Below are 25,475 nucleotides of genomic sequence, written 5' to 3' on the forward strand. Positions count from 1 at the left end.
GAGACCTAGGGGAATCCAAGATGGGGTGACTTGTGGGGCTCTGACCAGGTTCTCTTACCCAGAATCCTGTGCAAACCTCCAAATTTGGCTAAAAAAACACGTTTTCCTCACATTTTGGTGACAGAAAGTTCTGGAATCTGAGAGGAGCCACAAATTTCCTTCCACCCAGCGTTCCTCCAAGTCTCCCAATAAAAATGAGACCTCACTTGTGTGGGTAGGCCTAGTGCCCGCGACAGGAAATGACCCAAAACACAACATGGACACATCCCATTTTTTGACAGAAAGCAGAGGTGTTTTTTGCAAAGTGCCTACCTGTAGATTTTGGCCTCTAGCTCAGCCGGCACCTGGGCAAACCTACCAAACCTGTACATTTTTGACAACTAGAGACCTAGGGGAATTCAAGATGGGGTGACTTGTGGGGCTCTGACCAGGTTCTGTTACCCCGAACCCTTCGCAAACCTCAAAATGTGGCTAAAAAAACAAGTTTTCATCACATTTTGGTGACACAGAGAGTTCTGGAATCTGAGAGGAGCCACAAATTTCCTTCCACCCAGTGTTCCCCCAAGTCTCCCAATAAAAATGAGACCTCACTTGTGTGGGTAGCCTTGGGGCCGCGACCGGAAATGCCCCAAAACACAACGTGGACACATCCCATTTTTTGACAGAAAACAGAGGTGTTTTTTGCAAAGTGCCTACCTTTAGATTTTGGCCTCTAGCTCAGCCAGCACCTAGGGAAACCCATCAAACCTGTGCATTTATGAAAACTAGAGACCTAGGGGAATCCAAGATGGGGTGACTTGTGGGGCTCTGACCAGGTTCTCTTACCCAGAATCCTTTGCAAACCTCAAAATTTGGCTAAAAAAAACACGTTTTCCTCACATTTTGGTGACAGAAAGTTCTGGAATCTGAGAGGAGCCACAAATTTCCTTCCACCCAGCGTTCCCCCAAGTCTCCCAATAAAAATGAGACCTCACTTGTGTGGGTAGCCCTAGTGCCCGCGACAGGAAATGCCCCAAAACACAACATGGACACATCCGATTTTTTGACAGAAAGCAGAGGTGTTTTTTGCAAAGTGCCTACCTGTAGATTTTGGCCTCTAGCTCAGCCGGCACCTAGGCAAACCTACCAAACCTGTACATTTTTTCAAACTAGAGACCTCGGGGAATCCAAGATGGGGTGACTTGTGGGGCTATGACCAGATTCTGTTACCCAGAATCCTTTGCAAACCTCAAAATGTGGCTAAAAAAACAAGTTTTCCTCACATTTCGGTGACAGAGAGTTCTGGAATCTGAGAGGAGCCACACATTTCCTTCCACCCAGCGTTCCCCCAAGTCTCCTGATAAAAATGATACCTCACTTGTGTGGGTAGGCCTAGCGCCCGCGACAGGAAATGCCCCAAAACACAACGTGGACACATCCCATTTTTTGACAGAAAACCGAGGTGTTTTTTACAAAGTGGCTACCTGTAGATTTTGGCCTCTAGCTCAGCCGGCACCTAGGGAAACTTCCCAAACCTGGGCATTTTTGAAAACTAGAGACCTAAGGGAATCCAAGATGGGGTGACTTGTGGGGCTCTGACCAGATTCTGTTACCCAGAATCCTTTGCAAACCTCAAAATCTGGCTAAAAAAACAAACTTTCCTCACATTTTGGTGACAGAAAGTTCTGGAATCTGAGAGGAGCCACATATTTCCTTCCACCCAGCGTTCCCCCAAGTCTCCCAATAAAAATGAGACCTCACTTGTGTGGGTAGGCCTAGCGCCCGCCACCGGAAATGCCCCAAAACACAACGTGGACACATCCCATTTTTTGACAGAAAACCGAGGTGTTTTTTACAAAGTGGCTACCTGTAGATTTTGGCCTCTAGCTCAGCCGGCACCTAGGGAAACTTACCAAACCTGGGCATTTTTGAAAACTAGAGACCTAAGGGAATCGAAGATGGGGTGACTTTTGGGGTTCTGACCAGATTCTGTTACCCAGAATCCTTTGCAAACCTCAAAATGTGGCTAAAAAAACCAATTTTCCTCACATTTCCGTGACAGAGAGTTCTGGAATCTGAGAGGAGCCACACATTTCCTTCCACCCAGTGTTCCCCCAAGTCTCCCAATAAAAATGAGACCTCACTTGTGTGGGTAGGCCTAGCGCCTCCGACTGGAAATGCCCCAAAACACAACGTGGACACATCCCATTTTTTGACAGAAAACAGAGGTGTTTTTTGCAAAGTGCCTACCTTTAGATTTTGGCCTCTAGCTCAGCCAGCACCTAGGGAAACCCATCAAACCTGGGCATTTTTGAAAACTAGAGACCTAAGGGAATCGAAGATGGGGTGACTTGTGGGGTTCTGACCAGATTCTGTTACCCAGAATCCTTTGCAAACCTCAAAATGTGGCTAAAAAAACACATTTTCCTCACATTTCCGTGACAGAGAGTTCTGGAATCTGAGAGGAGCCACACATTTCCTTCCACCCAGCGTTCCCCCAAGTCTCCCAATAAAAATGAGACCTCACTTGTGTGGGTAGGCCTAGCGCCTGCGACAGGAAATGCCCCAAAACACAACATGGACACATCCGATTTTTTGACAGAAAGCAGAGGTGTTTTTTGCAAAGTGCCTACCTGTAGATTTTGGCCTGTAGCTCAGCCTGCACCTAGGCAACCCTACCAAACCTGTGCAATTTTGAAAACTAGAGACCGAGTGGAATCCAAGATGGGGTGACTTGTGGGGCTCTGACCAGGTTCTGTTACCCAGAATCCTTTGCAAACCTCAAAATTTGGCTAAAAAAAACACGTTTTCCTCACATTTCGGTGAAAGAGTGTTCTGGAATCTGAGAGGAGACACAAATTTCCTTCCACTCAGCGTTCCCCCAAGTCTCCCAATAAAAATGATACCTCACTTGTGTGGGTAGGCCTAGCGCCCGCAACAGGAAATGCCCCAAAACACAACGTGCACACATCCCATTTTTTGACAGAAAACAGAGGTGTTTTTTACAAAGTGCCTACCTGTAGATTTTGGCCTCTAGCTCAGCCGGCTCCTAAAGAAACTTACCAAACCTGTACATTTCTGAAAACTAGAGACCTAGGGGAATTCAAGATGGGGTAACTTGTGGGGCTCTGACCAGGTTCTGTTACCCTTAATCCTTTGCAAACCTCAAACTGTGGCTAAAAAAACAAGTTTTCATCACATTTTGGTGACACAGAGAGTTCTGGAATCTGAGAGGAGCCACAAATTTCCTTCCACCCAGCGTTCCCCCAAGTCTCCCAATAAAAATGAGACCACACTTGTGTGGGTAGGCCTATTGCCCGCAACAGGAAATGCCCCAAAACACAATGTGGACACATCCCATTTTTTGACAGAAAACAGAGGTGTTTTTTACAAAGTGCCTACCTGTAGATTTTGGCCTCTCGCTCAGACGGCACCTAGGGAAACCTACCAAATCTGTGCATTTTTGAAAACTAGAGACCTAGGGGAATCCAAGATGGGGTGACTTGTGGGGCTCTGACAGGTTCTGTTACCCAGAATCCTTTGCAAACCTCAAAATGTGGCTAAAAAAACACATTTTCCTCACATTTTGGTGACAGAAAGTTCTGGAATCTGAGAGGAGCCACATATTTCCTTCCACCCAGCGTTCCCCTAAGTCGTCCGATAAAAATGATACCTCACTTGTGTGGGTAGGCCTAGCGCCCCGCGACCGGAAGTGCCCCAAAACACAACGTAAACACATCCCATTTTTTGACAGAAAACAGAGGTGTTTTTTGCAAAGTGCCTACCTTTAGATTTTGGCCTCTAGCTCAGCCAGCACCTAGGGAAACCTATCAAACCTGTGCATTTTTGAAAACTGGAGACCTAGGGGAATCCAAGATGGGGTGACTTGTGGGGCTCTGACCAGGTTCTGTTACCCAGAATCCTTTGCAAACCTAAAAATTTGGCTAAAAAAACACGTTTTCCTCACAGTTCGGTGAAAGAGAGTTCTGGAATCTGAGAGGAGACACAAATTTCCTTCCACTCAGCGTTCCCCCAAGTCTTCCAATAAAAATGATACCTCACTTGTGTGGGTAGGCCTAGCGCCCGCAACCGGAAATGCCCCAAAACACAACATGGACACATCCCATTTTTTGACAGAAAACAAAGGTGTTTTTTGCAAAGTGCCTACCTTTAGATTTTGGCCTCTAGCTCAGCCAGCACCTAGGGAAACCTATCAAACCTGTACATTTGTGAAAACTAGAAACCTAGGGGAATCCAAGATGGGGTGACTTGTGGGGCTCTGACCAGGTTCTGTTACCCCGAATCCTTTGCAAACTTCAAAATGTGGCTAAAAAAACAAGTTTTCATCACATTTTGGTGACGCAGAGAGTTCTGGAATCTGAGAGGAGCCACAAATTTCCTTCCACCCAGCGTTCCCCCAAGTCTCCCAATAAAAATGAGACCTCACTTGTGTGGGTAGGCCTAGTGCCCGCGACAGGAAATGCCCCAAGACACAACATGGACACATCCCATTTTTTGACAGAAAGCAGAGGTGTTTTTTGCAAAGTGCCTACCTGTAGATTTTGGCCTCTAGCTCAGCCTGCACCTAGGCAAACCTACCAAACCTGTGCAATTTTGAAAACTAGAGACCTAGTGGAATCCAGGATGGGGTGACTTGTTGGGCTCTGACCAGGTTCTATTACCCAGAATCCTTTGCAAACCTCAAAATTTGGCTGAAAAAAACACGTTTTCCTCACATTTTGGTGAAAGAGAGTTCTGGAATCTGAGAGGAGCCACAAATTTCCTTCCACCCAGCGTTCCCCCAAGTCTCCCAATAAAAATGAGACCTCACTTGTGTGGGTAGGCCTAGCGCCCGCAACAGGAAATGCCCCAAAACACAACGTGGACACATCCCATTTTTTTTACAGAAAACAGAGGTGTTTTTTGCAAAGTGACTACCTTTAGATTTTGGCCTCTAGCTCAGCCAGCACCTAGGGAAACCTATCCAACCTGTGTATTTTTGAAAACTAGAGACCTAGGGGAATCCAAGATGGGTTGACTTGTGGGACTCTGACCAGGTTCTGTAACCCAGAATCCTTTGCAAACCTCAAAATTTGGCTAAAAAAAACACGTTTTCCTCACATTTTGGTGAGAGAAAGTTCTGGAATCTGAGAGGAGCCACAAATTTCCTTCCACCCAGCGTTCCCCGAAGTCTCCCAATAAAAATGAGACCTCACTTGTGTGGGTAGGCCTAGCGCCCGCAACAGGAAATGCCCCAAAACACAACATGGCCACATCCCATTTTTTAACAGAAAATAGAGGTGTTTTTTACAAAGTGCCTACCTGTAGATTTTGGCCTCTAGCTCAGCCGGCACCTAGGGAAACTTACCAAACCTGTGCAATTTTGAAAACTAGAGACCTAAGGGAATCCAAGATGGGGTGACTTGTGGGGCTCTGACCAGATTCTGTTACCCAGAATCCTTTGCAAACCTCAAAATCTGGCTAAAAAAAACAAATTTTCATCACATTTCGGTGACAGAGAGTTCTGGAATCTGGGAGGAGCCACAAATTTCCTTCCACCCAGCGTTCCCCCAAGTCTCCTGATAAAAATGATACCTCATTTGTGTGGGTAGGCCTAGCGCCCGCGACAGGAAATGCCCCAAAACACAACGTGGACACATCCAATTTTTCTTACAGAAAACAGAGGTGTTTTTTGCAAAGTGCCTACCTGTAGATTTTGGCCTCTAGCTCAGCCTGCACCTAGGAAAACCTACCAAACCTGTGCAATTTTGAAAACTAGAGACCTAGTGGAATCCAAGATGGGGTGACTTGTGGGGCTCTGACCAGGTTCTGTTACCCAGAATCCTTTGCAAACCTCAAACTTGGCTAAAAAAACACGGTTTCCTCACATTTCGGTGAAAGAGAGTTCTGGAATCTGAGAGGAGACACAAATTTCCTTCCACTCAGCGTTCCCCCAAGTCTCCCAATAAAAATGATACCTCACTTGTGTGGGTAGGCCTAGCGCCCGCAACAGGAAATGCCCCAAAACACAACGTGGACACATCCCATTTTTTGACAGAAAGCAGAGGTGTTTTTTGCAAAGTGCCTACCTGTAGATTTTGGCCTCTGGCTCAGCCGGCACCAAGGCAAACCTACCAAACCTGTACATTTTTGAAAACTAGAGACCTAGGGGAATTCACGATGGGGTGACTTGTGGGGCTCTGACCAGGTTCTGTTACCCTGAATCCTTTGCAAACCTCAAAATGTGGCTAAAAAAACAAGGTTTCATCACATTTTGGTGACACAGAGAGTTCTGGAATCTGAGAGGAGCCACAAATTTCCTTCCACCCAGCGTTCCCCCAAGTCTCCCAATAAAAATGAGACCTCACTTGTGTGGGTAGGCCTAGTGCCCGCAACAGGAAATGCCCCAAAACACAACGTGGACACATCCCATTTTTTGACAGAAAACAGAGGTGTTTTTTACAAAGTGCCTACCTGTAGATTTTGGCCTCTAGCTCAGCCGGCACCTAGGGAAACCTATCAAACCTGTGTATTTTTGAAAACTAGAGACCTAGGGGAATCCAAGATGGGGTGACTTGTGGGGCTCTGACCAGGTTCTGTTACCCCGAGCCCTTCGCAAACCTCAAAATGTGGCTAAAAAAACAAGTTTTCATCACATTTTGGTGACACAGAGAGTTCTGGAATCTGAGAGGAGCCACAAATTTCCTTCCACCCAGCGTTCCCCCAAGTCTCCCAATAAAAATGAGACCTCACTTGTGTGGGTAGGCCTAGCGCCCGCGACAGGAAATGCCCCAAAACACAACATGGACACATCCAATTTTTTGACAGAAAGCAGAGGTGTTTTTTGCAAAGTGCCTACCTGTAGATTTTGGCCTCTAGCTCAGCCGGCACCTAGGCAAACCTACCAAACCTGTACATTTTTTAAAACTAGAGACCTAGGGGAATCCAAGATGGGGTGACTTGTGGGGCTCTGACCAGATTCTGTTACCCAGAATCCTTTGCAAACCACAAAATGTGGCTAAAAAAACAAGTTTTCATCACATTTTGGTGACACAGAGTGTTCTGGAATCTGAGAGGAGCCACAAATTTCCTTCCACCCAGCGTTCCCCCAAGTCTTCCGATAAAAATGAGACATCACTTGTGTGGGTAGGCCTAGCGCCGCGACAGGAAATGCCCCAAAACACAACGTGGACACATCCCATTTTTTGACAGAAAACAGAGGTGTTTTTTGCAAAGTGCCTACCTGTAGATTTTGGCCTCTAGCTCAGCCAGCACCTAGGCAAACCTACCAACCCTGTGCATTTTTGAAAACTATAGACCTAGGGGAATCCAAGATGGGGTGACTTGTGGAGCTCTGACAAGGTTCTGTTACCCAGAATCCTTTGCAAACCTCAAAATCTGGCTAAAAAAAAAAATTTTCCTCACATTTCGGTGACAGAGAGTTCTGGAATCTGAGAGGAGCCACAAATTTCCTTTCACCCAGCGTTCCCCCAAGTCTCCCAATAAAAATGATACCTCACTTGTGTGGGTAGGCCTAGCGCCCGCGACAGGAACTGCCCCAAAACACAACGTGGACACATCCCATTTTTTGACAGAAAACAGAGGTGTTTTTTGCAAAGTGCCTACCTGTAGATTTTGGCCTCTCGCTCAGACGGCACCTAGGGAAACCTACCAAATCTGTGCATTTTTGAAAACTAGAGACCTAGGGGAATCCAAGATGGGGTGACTTGTGGGGCTCTGACCAGGTTCTGTTACCCAGAATCCTTTGCAAACCTCAAAATGTGGCTAAAAAAACACATTTTCCTCACATTTTGGTGACAGAAAGTTCTGGAATCTGAGAGGAGCCACATATTTCCTTCCACCCAGCGTTCCCCTAAGTCGTCCGATAAAAATGATACCTCACTTGTGTGGGTAGGCCTAGCACCCCGCGACCGGAAGTGCCCCAAAACACAACGTAAACACATCCCATTTTTTTTACAGAAAACAGAGGTGTTTTTTGCAAAGTGCCTACCTGTAGATTTTGGCCTCTAGCTCAGCCTGCACCAAGGCAAACCTATCAAACCTGTGCAATTTTGAAAACTAGAGACCTAGGGGAATCCAAGATGGGGTGACTTGTGAGGCTCTGACTAGATTCTGTTACCCAGAATCCTTTGCAAACCTCAAAATGTGGCTAAAAAAACAAACTTTCCTCACATTTTGGTGACAGAAAGTTCTGGAATCTGAAAGGAGCCACATATTTCCTTCCACCCAGCATTCCCCCAAGTCTTCCGATAAAAATGATACCTCACTTGCGTGGGTAGGCCTAGCGCCCGCAACCGTAAATGCCCCAAAACACAACGTGGACACATCCCATTTTTTGACAGAAAACAGAGGTGTTTTTTGCAAAGTGCCTACCTTTAGATTTTGGCCTCTAGCTCAGCCAGCACCTAGGGAAACCTATCAAACCTGTGTATTTTTGAAAACTAGAGACCTAGGGGAATCCAAGATGGGTTGACTTGTGGGACTCTGACCAGGTTCTGTTACCCAGAATCCTTTGCAAACCTCAAAATTTGGCTAAAAAAACCACGTTTTCCTCACATTTTGGTGACAGAAAGTTCTGGAATCTGAGAGGAGCCACAAATTTCCTTCCACCCAGCGTTCCCCCAAGTCTCCCAATAAAAATGAGACCTCACTTGTGTGGGTAGGCCTAGTGCCCGCAACAGGAAATGCCCCAAAACACAACGTGGACACATCCCATTTTTTGACAGAAAACAGAGGTGTTTTTTACAAAGTGCCTACCTGTAGATTTTGGCCTCTAGCTCAGCCGGCACCTAGGGAAACTTACCAAACCTGTGCAATTTTGAAAACTAGAGACCTAAGGGAATCCAAGATGGGGTGACTTGTGGGGCTCCGACCAGATTCTGTTACCCAGAATCCTGTGCAAACCTCAAAATCTGGCTAAAAAAACAAATTTTCCTCACATTTCGGTGACAGAGAGTTCTGGAATCTGGGAGGAGCCACAATTTCCTTCCACCCAGCGTTCCCCCAAGTCTCCTGATAAAAATGATACCTCATTTGTGTAGGTAGGCCTAGCGCCCGCGACAGGAAATGCCCCAAAACACAACGTGGACACATCCCATTTTTTTTACAGAAAACAGAGGTGTTTTTTGCAAAGTGCCTACCTGTAGATTTTGGCCTGTAGCTCAGCCTGCACCTAGGCAACCCTACCAAACCTGTGCAATTTTGAAAACTAGAGACCGAGTGGAATCCAAGATGGGGTGACTTGTGGGGCTCTGACCAGGTTCTGTTACCCAGAATCCTTTGCAAACCTCAAAATTTGGCTAAAAAAAACACGTTTTCCTCACATTTCGGTGAAAGAGTGTTCTGGAATCTGAGAGGAGACACAAATTTCCTTCGACTCAGCGTTCCCCCAAGTCTCCCAATAAAAATGATACCTCACTTGTGTGGGTAGGCCTAGCGCCCGCAACAGGAAATGCCCCAAAACACAACGTGCACACATCCCATTTTTTGACAGAAAACAGAGGTGTTTTTTACAAAGTGCCTACCTGTAGATTTTGGCTTCTAGCTCAGCCGGCTCCTAAAGAAACTTACCAAACCTGTACATTTCTGAAAACTAGAGACCTAGGGGAATTCAAGATGGGGTAACTTGTGGGGCTCTGACCAGGTTCTGTTACCCTTAATCCTTTGCAAACCTCAAACTGTGGCTACAAAAACAAGTTTTCATCACATTTTGGTGACACAGAGAGTTCTGGAATCTGAGAGGAGCCACAAATTTCCTTCCACTCAGCGTTCCCCCAATTCTCCCAATAAAAATGAGACCTCACTTGTGTGGGTAGGCCTATTGCCCGCAACAGGAAATGCCCCAAAACACAATGTGGACACATCCCATTTTTTGACAGAAAACAGAGGTGTTTTTTACAAAGTGCCTACCTGTAGATTTTGGCCTCTCGCTCAGACGGCACCTAGGGAAACCTACCAAATCTGTGCATTTTTTAAAACTAGAGACCTAGGGGAATCCAAGATGGGGTGACTTGTGGGGCTCTGACAGGTTCTGTTACCCAGAATCCTTTGCAAACCTCAAAATGTGGCTAAAAAAACACATTTTCCTCACATTTTGGTGACAGAAAGTTCTGGAATCTGAGAGGAGCCACATATTTCCTTCCACCCAGCGTTCCCCTAAGTCGTCCGATAAAAATGATACCTCACTTGTGTGGGTAGGCCTAGCGCCCCGCGACCGGAAGTGCCCCAAAACACAACGTAAACACATCCCATTTTTTGACAGAAAACAGAGGTGTTTTTTGCAAAGTGCCTACCTTTAGATTTTGGCCTCTAGCTCAGCCAGCACCTAGGGAAACCTATCAAACCTGTGCATTTTTGAAAACTGGAGACCTAGGGGAATCCAAGATGGGGTGACTTGTGGGGCTCTGACCAGGTTCTGTTACCCAGAATCCTTTGCAAACCTAAAAATTTGGCTAAAAAAACACGTTTTCCTCACAGTTCGGTGAAAGAGAGTTCTGGAATCTGAGAGGAGACACAAATTTCCTTCCACTCAGCGTTCCCCCAAGTCCTCCAATAAAAATGATACCTCACTTGTGTGGGTAGGCCTAGCGCCCGCAACCGGAAATGCCCCAAAACACAACATGGACACATCCCATTTTTTGACAGAAAACAGAGGTGTTTTTTGCAAAGTGCCTACCTTTAGATTTTGGCCTCTAGCTCAGCCAGCACCTAGGGAAACCTATCAAACCTGTACATTTGTGAAAACTAGAAACCTAGGGGAATCCAAGATGGGGTGACTTGTGGGGCTCTGACCAGGTTCTGTTACCCCGAATCCTTTGCAAACCTCAAAATGTGGCTAAAAAAACAAGTTTTCATCACATTTTGGTGACGCAGAGAGTTCTGGAATCTGAGAGGAGCCACAAATTTCCTTCCACCCAGCGTTCCCCCAAGTCTCCCAAGAAAAATGAGATCTCACTTGTGTGGGTAGGCCTAGCGCCCGCGACAGGAAATGCCCCAAAACACAACGTGGACACATCCCATTTTTTGACAGAAAACAGAGGCTTTTTTTGCAAAGTGCCTACCTGTAGATTTTGGCCTCTAGCTCAGCCAGCACCTAGGCAAACCTACCAAACCTGTGCATTTTTGAAAACTAGAGACCTAGGGGAATCCAAGATGGGGTGACTTGTGGGGCTCTGACCAGGTTCTCTTACCCAGAATCCTTTGCAAACCTCAAAATTTGGCAACAAAAACACGTTTTCCTCACATTTTGGTGACAGAAAGTTCTGGAATCTGAGAGGAGACACAAATTTCCTTCGACTCAGCGTTCCCCCAAGTCTCCCAATAAAAATGAGACCTCACTTGTGTGGGTAGGCCTAGTGCCCGCGACAGGAAATGCCCCAAAACACAACATGGACACATCCCATTTTTTGACAGAAAGCAGAGGTGTTTTTTGCAAAGTGCCTACCTGTAGATTTTGGCCTCTAGCTCAGCCTGCACCTAGGCAAACCTACCAAACCTGTGCAATTTTGAAAACTAGAGACCTAGTGGAATCCAGGATGGGGTGACTTGTTGGGCTCTGACCAGGTTCTATTACCCAGAATCCTTTGCAAACCTCAAAATTTGGCTGAAAAAAACACGTTTTCCTCACATTTTGGTGAAAGAGAGTTCTGGAATCTGAGAGGAGCCACAAATTTCCTTCCACCCAGCGTTCCCCCAAGTCTCCCAATAAAAATGAGACCTCACTTGTGTGGGTAGGCCTAGCGCCCGCGACAGGAAATGCCCCAAAACACAACGTGGACACATCCCATTTTTTTTACAGAAAACAGAGGTGTTTTTTGCAAAGTGCCTACCTGTAGATTTTGGCCTCTACCTCAGCCTGCACCTAGGCAAACCTACCAAACCTGTGCAATTTTGAAAACTAGAGACCTAGTGGAATCCAAGATGGGGTGACTTGTGAGGCTCTGACCAGATTCTGTTACCCAGAATCCTTTGCAAACCTCAAAATTTGGCTAAAAAAAACACGTTTTCCTCACATTTCGGTGAAAGAGTGTTCTGGAATCTGAGAGGAGACACAAATTTCCTTCGACTCAGCGTTCCCCCAAGTCTCCCAATAAAAATGATACCTCACTTGTGTGGGTAGGCCTAGCGCCCGCAATAGGAAATGCCCCAAAACACAACGTGCACACATCCCATTTTTTGACAGAAAACAGAGGTGTTTTTTACAAAGTGCCTACCTGTAGATTTTGGCTTCTAGCTCAGCCGGCTCCTAAAGAAACTTACCAAACCTGTACATTTCTGAAAACTAGAGACCTAGGGGAATTCAAGATGGGGTAACTTGTGGGGCTCTGACCAGGTTCTGTTACCCTTAATCCTTTGCAAACCTCAAACTGTGGCTAAAAAAACAAGTTTTCATCACATTTTGGTGACACAGAGAGTTCTGGAATCTGAGAGGAGCCACAAATTTCCTTCCACTCAGCGTTCCCCCAAGTCTCCCAATAAAAATGAGACCTCACTTGTGTGGGTAGGCCTATTGCCCGCAACAGGAAATGCCCCAAAACACAATGTGGACACATCCCATTTTTTGACAGAAAACAGAGGTGTTTTTTACAAAGTGCCTACCTGTAGATTTTGGCCTCTCGCTCAGACGGCACCTAGGGAAACCTACCAAATCTGTGCATTTTTTAAAACTAGAGACCTAGGGGAATCCAAGATGGGGTGACTTGTGGGGCTCTGACAGGTTCTGTTACCCAGAATCCTTTGCAAACCTCAAAATGTGGCTAAAAAAACACATTTTCCTCACATTTTGGTGACAGAAAGTTATGGAATCTGAGAGGAGCCACATATTTCCTTCCACCCAGCGTTCCCCTAAGTCGTCCGATAAAAATGATACCTCACTTGTGTGGGTAGGCCTAGCGCCCCGCGACCGGAAGTGCCCCAAAACACAACGTAAACACATCCCATTTTTTGACAGAAAACAGAGGTGTTTTTTGCAAAGTGCCTACCTTTAGATTTTGGCCTCTAGCTCAGCCAGCACCTAGGGAAACCTATCAAACCTGTGCATTTTTGAAAACTGGAGACCTAGGGGAATCCAAGATGGGGTGACTTGTGGGGCTCTGACCAGGTTCTGTTACCCAGAATCCTTTGCAAACCTAAAAATATGGCTAAAAAAACACGTTTTCCTCACAGTTCGGTGAAAGAGAGTTCTGGAATCTGAGAGGAGACACAAATTTCCTTCCACTCAGCGTTCCCCCAAGTCTTCCAATAAAAATGATACCTCACTTGTGTGGGTAGGCCTAGCGCCCGCAACCGGAAATGCCCCAAAACACAACATGGACACATCCCATTTTTTGACAGAAAACAGAGGTGTTTTTTGCAAAGTGCCTACCTTTAGATTTTAGCCTCTAGCTCAGATAGCACCTAGGGAAACCTATCAAACCTGTACATTTGTGAAAACTAGAAACCTAGGGGAATCCAAGATGGGGTGACTTGTGGGGCTCTGACCAGGTTCTGTTACCCCGAATCCTTTGCAAACCTCAAAATGTGGCTAAAAAAACAAGTTTTCATCACATTTTGGTGACGCAGAGAGTTCTGGAATCTGAGAGGAGCCACAAATTTCCTCCCACCCAGCGTTCCCCCAAGTCTCCCAAGAAAAATGAGATCTCACTTGTGTGGGTAGGCCTAGCGCCCGCGACAGGAAATGCCCCAAAACACAACGTGGACACATCCCATTTTTTGACAGAAAACAGAGGCTTTTTTTGCAAAGTGCCTACCTGTAGATTTTGGCCTCTATCTCAGCCAGCACCTAGGCAAACCTACCAAACCTGTGCATTTTTTAAAACTAGAGACCTAGGGGAATCCAAGATGGGGTGACTTTTGGGGCTCTGACCAGGTTCTCTTACCCAGAATCCTTTGCAAACCTTAAAATTTGGCAAAAAAAACAAGTTTTCCTCACATTTTGGTGACAGAAAGTTCTGGAATCTGAGAGGAGCCAGAAATTTCCTTCCACCCAGCGTTCCCCCAAGTCTCCCAATAAAAATGAGACCTCACTTGTGTGGGTAGGCCTAGTGCCCGCGACAGGAAATGCCCCAAAACACAACATGGACACATCCCATTTTTTGACAGAAAGCAGAGGTGTTTTTTGCAAAGTGCCTACCTGTAGAATTTGGCCTCTAGCTCAGCCTGCACCTAGGCAAACCTACCAAACCTGTGCAATTTTGAAAACTAGAGACCTAGTGGAATCCAGGATGGGGTGACTTGTTGGGCTCTGACCAGGTTCTATTACCCAGAATCCTTTGCAAACCTCAAAATTTGGCTGAAAAAAACACGTTTTCCTCACATTTTGGTGAAAGAGAGTTCTGGAATCTGAGAGGAGCCACAAATTTCCTTCCACCCAGCGTTCCCCCAAGTCTCCCAATAAAAATGAGACCTCACTTGTGTGGGTAGGCCTAGCGCCCGCAACAGGAAATGCCCCAAAACACAACGTGGACACATCCCATTTTTTTTACAGAAAACAGAGGTGTTTTTTGCAAAGTGCCTACCTGTAGATTTTGGCCTCTAGCTCAGCCTGCACCAAGGCAAACCTACCAAACCTGTGCAATTTTGAAAACTAGAGACCTAGGGGAATCCAAGATGGGGTGACTTGTGAGGCTCTGACCAGATTCTGTTACCCAGAATCCTTTGCAAACCTCAAAATGTGGCTAAAAAAACAAACTTTCCTCACATTTTGGTGACAGAAAGTTCTGGAATCTGAAAGGAGCCACATATTTCCTTCCACCCAGCATTCCCCCAAGTCTTCCGATAAAAATGATACCTCACTTGCGTGGGTAGGCCTAGCGCCCGCAACCGGAAATGCCCCAAAACAGAACGTGGACACATCCCATTTTTTGACAGAAAACAGAGGTGTTTTTTGCAAAGTGCCTACCTTTAGATTTTGGCCTCTAGCTCAGCCAGCACCTAGGGAAACCTATCAAACCTGTGTATTTTTGAAAACTAGAGACCTAGGGGAATCCAAGATGGGTTGACTTGTGGGACTCTGACCAGGTTCTGTTACCCAGAATCCTTTGCAAACCTCAAAATTTGGCTAAAAAAAACACGTTTTCCTCACATTTTGGTGACAGAAAGTTCTGGAATCTGAGAGGAGCCACAAATTTCCTTCCACCCAGCGTTCCCCCAAGTCTCCCAATAAAAATGAGACCTCACTTGTGTGGGTAGGCCTAGTGCCCGCAACAGGAAATGCCCCAAAACACAACGTGGACACATCCCATTTTTTGACAGAAAACAGAGGTGTTTTTTACAAAGTGCCTACCTGTAGATTTTGGCCTCTAGCTCAGCCGGCACCTAGGAAAACTTACCAAACCTGTGCAATTTTGAAAACTAGAGACCTAAGGGAATCCAAGATGGGGTGACTTGTGGGGCTCCGACCAGATTCTGTTACCCAGAATCCTGTGCAAACCTCAAAATCTGGCTAAAAAAACAAATTTTCCTCACATTTCGGTGACAGAGAGTTCTGGAATCTGGGAGGAGCCACAAATTTCCTTCCACCCAGCGTTCCCCCAAGTCTCCTGATAAAAATGATACCTCATTTGTGTGGGTAGGCCTAGCGCCCGCGACAGGAAATGCCCCAAAACACAACGTGGACACATCCCATTTTTTTACAGAAAACAGAGGTGTTTTTTGCAAAGTGCCTACCTGTAGATTTTGGCCTGTAGCTCAGCCTGCACCTAGGCAACCCTACCAAACCTGTGCAATTTTGAAAACTAGAGACCGAGTGGAATCCAAGATGGGGTGACTTGTGGGGCTCTGACCAGGTTCTGTTACCCAGAATCCTTTGCAAACCTCAAAATTTGGCTAAAAAAAACACGTTTTCCTCACATTTCGGTGAAAGAGTGTTCTGGAATCTGAGAGGAGACACAAATTTCCTTCCACTCAGCGTTCCCCCAAGTCTCCCAATAAAAATGATACCTCACTTGTGTGGGTAGGCCTAGCGCCCGCAACAGGAAATACCCCAAAACACAACGTGCACACATCCCATTTTTTGACAGAAAACAGAGGTGTTTTTTACAAAGTGCCTACCTGTAGATTTTGGCCTCTAGCTCAGCCGGCTCCTAAAGAAACTTACCAAACCTGTACATTTCTGAAAACTAGAGACCTAGGGGAATTCAAGATGGGGTAACTTGTGGGGCTCTGACCAGGTTCTGTTACCCTTAATCCTTTGCAAACCTCAAACTGTGGCTAAAAAAACAAGTTTTCATCACATTTTGGTGACACAGAGAGTTCTGGAATCTGAGAGGAGCCACAAATTTCCTTCCACCCAGCGTTCCCCCAAGTCTCCCAATAAAAATGAGACCTCACTTGTGTGGGTAGGCCTATTGCCCGCAACAGGAAATGCCCCAAAACACAATGTGGACACATCCCATTTTTTGACAGAAAACAGAGGTGTTTTTTACAAAGTGCCTACCTGTAGATTTTGGCCTCTAGCTCAGCCGGCACCTAGGGAAACTTACCAAACGTGTGCAATTTTGAAAACTAGAGACCTAAGGGAAACCAAGATGGGGTGACTTGTGGGGCTCTGACCAGATTCTGTTACCCAGAATCCTGTGCAAACCTCAAAATCTGGCTAAAAAAACAAATTTTCCTCACATTTCGGTGACAGAGAGTTCTGGAATCTGGGAGGAGCCACAAATTTCCTTCCACCCAGCGTTCCCCCAAGTCTCCTGATAAAAATGATACATCATTTGTGTGGGTAGGCCTAGCGCCCGCGACAGGAAATGCCCCAAAACACAACGTGGACACATCCCATTTTTTTTTACAGAAAACAGAGGTGTTTTTTGCAAAGTGCCTACCTGTAGATTTTGGCCTCTAGCTCAGGCTGCACCTAGGCAAACCTACCAAACCTGTGCAATTTTGAAAACTAGAGACCGAGTGGAATCCAAGATGGGGTGACTTGTGGGGCTCTGACCAGGTTCTGTTACCCAGAATCCTTTGCAAACCTCAAAATTTGGCTAAAAAAACACGTTTTCCTCACATTTTGGTTAAAGAGTGTTCTGGAATCTGAGAGGAGACACAAATTTCCTTCCACTCAGCGTTCCCCCAAGTCTCCCAATAAAAATGATACCTCACTTGTGTGGGTAGCCCTAGCGCCTGCAACAGGAAATGCCCCAAAACACAACGTGGACACATCCCATTTTTTGACAGAAAACAGAGGTGCTTTTTACAAAGTGCCTACCTGTAGATTTTGGCCTCTAGCTCAGCCGGCTCCTAGGGAAACTTACCAAACCTGTACATTTTTTAAAACTAGAGACCTAGGGGAATTCAAGATGGGGTGACTTGTGGGGCTCTGACCAGGTTCTGTTACCCTGAATCCTTTGCAAACCTCAAAATGTGGCTAAAAAAACAAGTTTTCATCACATTTTGGTGACACAGAGAGTTCTGGAATCTGAGAGGAGCCACAAATTTCCTTCCACCCAGCGTTCCCCCAAGTCTCCCAATAAAAATTAGACCTCACTTGTGTGGGTAGGCCTAGTGCCCGCAACAGGAAATGCCCCAAAACACAACGTGGACACATCCCATTTTTTGACAGAAAACAGAGGTGTTTTTTACAAAGTGCCTACCTGTAGATTTTGGCCTCTAGCTCAGCCGGCACCTAGGGAAACTTACCAAACCTGTGCAATTTTGAAAACTAGAGACCTAAGGGAATCCAAGATGGGGTGACTTGTGGGGCTCCGACCAGATTCTGTTACCCAGAATCCTGTGCAAACCTCAAAATCTGGCTAAAAAAACAAATTTTCCTCACATTTCGGTGAAAGAGTGTTCTGGAATCTGAGAGGAGACACAAATTTCCTTCCACTCAGCGTTCCCCCAAGTCTCCCAATAAAAATGATACCTCACTTGTGTGGGTAGGCCTAGCGCCCGCAACAGGAAATACCCCAAAACACAACGTGCACACATCCCATTTTTTGACAGAAAACAGAGGTGTTTTTTACAAAGTGCCTACCTGTAGATTTTGGCCTCTAGCTCAGCCGGCTCCTAAAGAAACTTACCAAACCTGTACATTTCTGAAAACTAGAGACCTAGGGGAATTCAAGATGGGGTAACTTGTGGGGCTCTGACCAGGTTCTGTTACCCTTAATCCTTTGCAAACCTCAAACTGTGGCTAAAAAAACAAGTTTTCATCACATTTTGGTGACACAGAGAGTTCTGGAATCTGAGAGGAGCCACAAATTTCCTTCCACCCAGCGTTCCCCCAAGTCTCCCAATAAAAATGAGACCTCACTTGTGTGGGTAGGCCTATTGCCCGCAACAGGAAATGCCCCAAAACACAACGTGGACACATCCCATTTTTTGACAGAAAACAGAGGTGTTTTTTACAAAGTGCCTACCTGTAGATTTTGGCCTCTAGCTCAGCCGGCACCTAGGGAAACTTACCAAACGTGTGCAATTTTGAAAACTAGAGACCTAAGGGAATCCAAGATGGGGTGACTTGTGGGGCTCTGACCAGATTCTGTTACCCAGAATCCTGTGCAAACCTCAAAATCTGGCTAAAAATACAAATTTTCCTCACATTTCGGTGACAGAGAGTTCTGGAATCTGGGAGGAGCCACAAATTTCCTTCCACCCAGCGTTCCCCCAAGTCTCCTGATAAAAATGATACCTCATTTGTGTGGGTAGGCCTAGCGCCCGCGACAGGAAATGCCCCAAAACACAACGTGGACACATCCCATTTTTTTTTACAGAAAACAGAGGTGTTTTTTGCAAAGTGCCTACCTGTAGATTTTGGCCTCTAGCTCAGGCTGCACCTAGGCAAACCTACCAAACCTGTGCAATTTTGAAAACTAGAGACCGAGTGGAATCCAAGATGGGGTGACTTGTGGGGCTCTGACCAGGTTCTGTTACCCAGAATCCTTTGCAAACCTCAAAATTTGGCTAAAAAAACACGTTTTCCTCACATTTTGGTTAAAGAGTGTTCTGGAATCTGAGAGGAGACACAAATTTCCTTCCACTCAGCGTTCCCCCAAGTCTCCCAATAAAAATGATACCTCACTTGTGTGGGTAGGCCTAGCGCCTGCAACAGGAAATGCCCCAAAACACAACGTGGACACATCCCATTTTTTGACAGAAAACAGAGGTGCTTTTTACAAAGTGCCTACCTGTAGATTTTGGCCTCTAGCTCAGCCGGCTCCTAGGGAAACTTACCAAACCTGTACATTTTTGAAAACTAGAGACCTAGGGGAATTCAAGATGGGGTGACTTGTGGGGCTCTGACCAGGTTCTGTTACCCTGAATCCTTTGCAAACCTCAAAATGTGGCTAAAAAAACAAGTTTTCATCACATTTTGGTGACACAGAGAGTTCTGGAATCTGAGAGGAGCCACAAATTTCCATCCACCCAGCGTTCCCCCAAGTCTCCCAATAAAAATGAGACCTCACTTGTGTGGGTAGGCCTAGCGCCCGCGACCGGAAATGCCCCAAAACACAACGTGGACACATCCCATTTTTTGACTGAAAACCGAGGTGTTTTTTACAAAGTGGCTACCTGTAGATTTTGGCCTCTAGCTCAGCCGGGACCTAGGGAAACTTACCAAACCTGGGCATTTTTGAAAACTAGAGACCTAAGGGAATCCAAGATGGGGTGACTTGTGGGGCTCTGACCAGGTTCTGTTACCCGGAATCCTTTGCAAACCTCAAAATTTGGCTAAAAAAACACGTTTTGATCACATTTCGGTGACAGAGAGTTCTGGAATCTGAGAGGAGCCACAAATTTCCTTCCACCCAGCGTTCCCCCAAGTCTCCCAATAAAAATGAGACCTCACTTGTGTGGGTAGGCCTAGCGCCTGCGACTGGAAATGACCCAAAACACAACGTGGACACATCCCATTTTTTGACAGAAAACAGAGGTGTTTTTTGCAAAGTGCCTACCTTTAGATTTTGGCCTCTAGCTCAGCGAGCACCTAGGGAAACCCATCAAACCTGTGCATTTATGAAAACTAGAGACCTAGGGGAATCCAAGATGGGGTGACTTGTGGGGCTCTGACCAGGTTCTCTTACCCAGAATCCTTTGCAAACCTCAAAATTTGGCTAAAAAACACGTTTTCCTCACATTTTGGTGACAGAAAGTTCTGGAATCTGAGAGGAGCCACAAATTTCCTTCCACCCAGCGTTCCTCCAAGTCTCCCAATAAAAATGAGACCTCACTTGTGTGGATAGGCCTAGTGCCCGCGACAGGAAATGACCCAAAACACAACATGGACATCCCATTTTTTGACAGAAAGCAGAGGTGTTTTTTGCAAAGTGCCTACCTGTAGATTTTGGCCTCTAGCTCAGCCGGCACCTGGGCAAACCTACCAAACCTGTACATTTTTGACAACTAGAGACCTAGGGGAATTCAAGATGGGGTGACTAGTGGGGCTCTGACCAGGTTCTGTTACCCCGAACCCTTCGCAAACCTCAAAATGTGGCTAAAAAAACAAGTTTTCATCACATTTTGGTGACACAGAGAGTTCTGGAATCTGAGAGGAGCCACAAATTTCCTTCCACCCAGTGTTCCCCCAAGTCTCCCAATAAAAATGAGACCTCACTTGTGTGGGTAGGCCTAGCGCCCGCGACCGGAAATGCCCCAAAACACAACGTGGACACATCCCATTATTTGACAGAAAACAGAGGTGTTTTTTGCAAAGTGCCTACCTTTAGATTTTGGCCTCTAGCTCAGCCAGCACCTAGGGAAACCTATCAAACCTGTGTATTTTTGAAAACTAGAGACCTAGGGGAATCCAAGATGGGTTGACTTGTGGGACTCTGACCAGGTTCTGTTACCCAGAATCCTTTGCAAACCTCAAAATTTGGCTAAAAAAACCACGTTTTCCTCACATTTTGGTGACAGAAAGTTCTGGAATCTGAGAGGAGCCACGAATTTCCTTCCACCCAGCGTTCCCCCAAGTCTCCCAATAAAAATGAGACCTCACTTGTGTGGGTAGGCCTAGTGCCCGCAACAGGAAATGCCCCAAAACACAACGTGGACACATCCCATTTTTTGACAGAAAACAGAGGTGTTTTTTACAAAGTGCCTACCTGTAGATTTTGGCCTCTAGCTCAGCCGGCACCTAGGGAAACTTACCAAACCTGTGCAATTTTGAAAACTAGAGACCTAAGGGAATCCAAGATGGGGTGACTTGTGGGGCTCCGACCAGATTCTGTTACCCAGAATCCTGTGCAAACCTCAAAATCTGGCTAAAAAAACAAATTTTCCTCACATTTCGGTGACAGAGAGTTCTGGAATCTGGGAGGAGCCACAATTTCCTTCCACCCAGCGTTCCCCCAAGTCTCCTGATAAAAATGATACCTCATTTGTGTAGGTAGGCCTAGCGCCCGCGACAGGAAATGCCCCAAAACACAACGTGGACACATCCCATTTTTTTTACAGAAAACAGAGGTGTTTTTTGCAAAGTGCCTACCTGTAGATTTTGGCCTGTAGCTCAGCCTGCACCTAGGCAACCCTACCAAACCTGTGCAATTTTGAAAACTAGAGACCGAGTGGAATCCAAGATGGGGTGACTTGTGGGGCTCTGACCAGGTTCTGTTACCCAGAATCCTTTGCAAACCTCAAAATTTGGCTAAAAAAAACACGTTTTCCTCACATTTCGGTGAAAGAGTGTTCTGGAATCTGAGAGGAGACACAAATTTCCTTCGACTCAGCGTTCCCCCAAGTCTCCCAATAAAAATGATACCTCACTTGTGTGGGTAGGCCTAGCGCCCGCAACAGGAAATGCCCCAAAACACAACGTGCACACATCCCATTTTTTGACAGAAAACAGAGGTGTTTTTTACAAAGTGCCTACCTGTAGATTTTGGCTTCTAGCTCAGCCGGCTCCTAAAGAAACTTACCAAACCTGTACATTTCTGAAAACTAGAGACCTAGGGGAATTCAAGATGGGGTAACTTGTGGGGCTCTGACCAGGTTCTGTTACCCTTAATCCTTTGCAAACCTCAAACTGTGGCTACAAAAACAAGTTTTCATCACATTTTGGTGACACAGAGAGTTCTGGAATCTGAGAGGAGCCACAAATTTCCTTCCACTCAGCGTTCCCCCAAGTCTCCCAATAAAAATGAGACCTCACTTGTGTGGGTAGGCCTATTGCCCGCAACAGGAAATGCCCCAAAACACAATGTGGACACATCCCATTTTTTGACAGAAAACAGAGGTGTTTTTTACAAAGTGCCTACCTGTAGATTTTGGCCTCTCGCTCAGACGGCACCTAGGGAAACCTACCAAATCTGTGCATTTTTTAAAACTAGAGACCTAGGGGAATCCAAGATGGGGTGACTTGTGGGGCTCTGACAGGTTCTGTTACCCAGAATCCTTTGCAAACCTCAAAATGTGGCTAAAAAAACACATTTTCCTCACATTTTGGTGACAGAAAGTTCTGGAATCTGAGAGGAGCCACATATTTCCTTCCACCCAGCGTTCCCCTAAGTCGTCCGATAAAAATGATACCTCACTTGTGTGGGTAGGCCTAGCGCCCCGCGACCGGAAGTGCCCCAAAACACAACGTAAACACATCCCATTTTTTGACAGAAAACAGAGGTGTTTTTTGCAAAGTGCCTACCTTTAGATTTTGGCCTCTAGCTCAGCCAGCACCTAGGGAAACCTATCAAACCTGTGCATTTTTGAAAACTGGAGACCTAGGGGAATCCAAGATGGGGTGACTTGTGGGGCTCTGACCAGGTTCTGTTACCCAGAATCCTTTGCAAACCTAAAAATTTGGCTAAAAAAACACGTTTTCCTCACAGTTCGGTGAAAGAGAGTTCTGGAATCTGAGAGGAGACACAAATTTCCCTCCACTCAGCGTTCCCCCAAGTCCTCCAATAAAAATGATACCTCACTTGTGTGGGTAGGCCTAGCGCCCGCAACCGGAAATGCCCCAAAACACAACATGGACACATCCCATTTTTTGACAGAAAACAGAGGTGTTTTTTGCAAAGTGCCTACCTTTAGATTTTGGCCTCTAGCTCAGCCAGCACCTAGGGAAACCTATCAAACCTGTACATTTGTGAAAACTAGAAACCTAGGGGAATCCAAGATGGGGTGACTTGTGGGGCTCTGACCAGGTTCTGTTACCCCGAATCCTTTGCAAACCTCAAAATGTGGCTAAAAAAACAAGTTTTCATCACATTTTGGTGACGCAGAGAGTTCTGGAATCTGAGAGGAGCCACAAATTTCCTTCCACCCAGCGTTCCCCCAAGTCTCCCAAGAAAAATGAGATCTCACTTGTGTGGGTAGGCCTAGCGCCCGCGACAGGAAATGCCCCAAAACACAACGTGGACACATCCCATTTTTTGACAGAAAACAGAGGCTTTTTTTGCAAAGTGCCTACCTGTAGATTTTGGCCTCTAGCTCAGCCAGCACCTAGGCAAACCTACCAAACCTGTGCATTTTTGAAAACTAGAGACCTAGGGGAATCCAAGATGGGGTGACTTGTGGGGCTCTGACCAGGTTCTCTTACCCAGAATCCTTTGCAAACCTCAAAATTTGGCAACAAAAACACGTTTTCCTCACATTTTGGTGACAGAAAGTTCTGGAATCTGAGAGGAGACACAAATTTCCTTCGACTCAGCGTTCCCCCAAGTCTCCCAATAAAAATGAGACCTCACTTGTGTGGGTAGGCCTAGTGCCCGCGACAGGAAATGCCCCAAAACACAACATGGACACATCCCATTTTTTGACAGAAAGCAGAGGTGTTTTTTGCAAAGTGCCTACCTGTAGATTTTGGCCTCTAGCTCAGCCTGCACCTAGGCAAACCTACCAAACCTGTGCAATTTTGAAAACTAGAGACCTAGTGGAATCCAGGATGGGGTGACTTGTTGGGCTCTGACCAGGTTCTATTACCCAGAATCCTTTGCAAACCTCAAAATTTGGCTGAAAAAAACACGTTTTCCTCACATTTTGGTGAAAGAGAGTTCTGGAATCTGAGAGGAGCCACAAATTTCCTTCCACCCAGCGTTCCCCCAAGTCTCCCAATAAAAATGAGACCTCACTTGTGTGGGTAGGCCTAGCGCCCGCGACAGGAAATGCCCCAAAACACAACGTGGACACATCCCATTTTTTTTACAGAAAACAGAGGTGTTTTTTGCAAAGTGCCTACCTGTAGATTTTGGCCTCTACCTCAGCCTGCACCTAGGCAAACCTACCAAACCTGTGCAATTTTGAAAACTAGAGACCTAGTGGAATCCAAGATGGGGTGACTTGTGAGGCTCTGACCAGATTCTGTTACCCAGAATCCTTTGCAAACCTCAAAATTTGGCTAAAAAAAACACGTTTTCCTCACATTTCGGTGAAAGAGTGTTCTGGAATCTGAGAGGAGACACAAATTTCCTTCGACTCAGCGTTCCCCCAAGTCTCCCAATAAAAATGATACCTCACTTGTGTGGGTAGGCCTAGCGCCCGCAACAGGAAATGCCCCAAAACACAACGTGCACACATCCCATTTTTTGACAGAAAACAGAGGTGTTTTTTACAAAGTGCCTACCTGTAGATTTTGGCTTCTAGCTCAGCCGGCTCCTAAAGAAACTTACCAAACCTGTACATTTCTGAAAACTAGAGACCTAGGGGAATTCAAGATGGGGTAACTTGTGGGGCTCTGACCAGGTTCTGTTACCCTTAATCCTTTGCAAACCTCAAACTGTGGCTAAAAAAACAAGTTTTCATCACATTTTGGTGACACAGAGAGTTCTGGAATCTGAGAGGAGCCACAAATTTCCTTCCACTCAGCGTTCCCCCAAGTCTCCCAATAAAAATGAGACCTCACTTGTGTGGGTAGGCCTATTGCCCGCAACAGGAAATGCCCCAAAACACAATGTGGACACATCCCATTTTTTGACAGAAAACAGAGGTGTTTTTTACAAAGTGCCTACCTGTAGATTTTGGCCTCTCGCTCAGACGGCACCTAGGGAAACCTACCAAATCTGTGCATTTTTTAAAACTAGAGACCTAGGGGAATCCAAGATGGGGTGACTTGTGGGGCTCTGACAGGTTCTGTTACCCAGAATCCTTTGCAAACCTCAAAATGTGGCTAACAAAACACATTTTCCTCACATTTTGGTGACAGAAAGTTCTGGAATCTGAGAGGAGCCACATATTTCCTTCCACCCAGCGTTCCCCTAAGTCGTCCGATAAAAATGATACCTCACTTGTGTGGGTAGGCCTAGCGCCCCGCGACCGGAAGTGCCCCAAAACACAACGTAAACACATCCCATTTTTTGACAGAAAACAGAGGTGTTTTTTGCAAAGTGCCTACCTTTAGATTTTGGCCTCTAGCTCAGCCAGCACCTAGGGAAACCTATCAAACCTGTGCATTTTTGAAAACTGGAGACCTAGGGGAATCCAAGATGGGGTGACTTGTGGGGCTCTGACCAGGTTCTGTTACCCAGAATCCTTTGCAAACCTAAAAATATGGCTAAAAAAACACGTTTTCCTCACAGTTCGGTGAAAGAGAGTTCTGGAATCTG

The sequence above is a fragment of the Pleurodeles waltl genome, chromosome 2_2, assembly GCF_031143425.1.
Source record: "Pleurodeles waltl isolate 20211129_DDA chromosome 2_2, aPleWal1.hap1.20221129, whole genome shotgun sequence".
Classification (NCBI taxonomy): Eukaryota; Metazoa; Chordata; class Amphibia; order Caudata; family Salamandridae; genus Pleurodeles; species Pleurodeles waltl.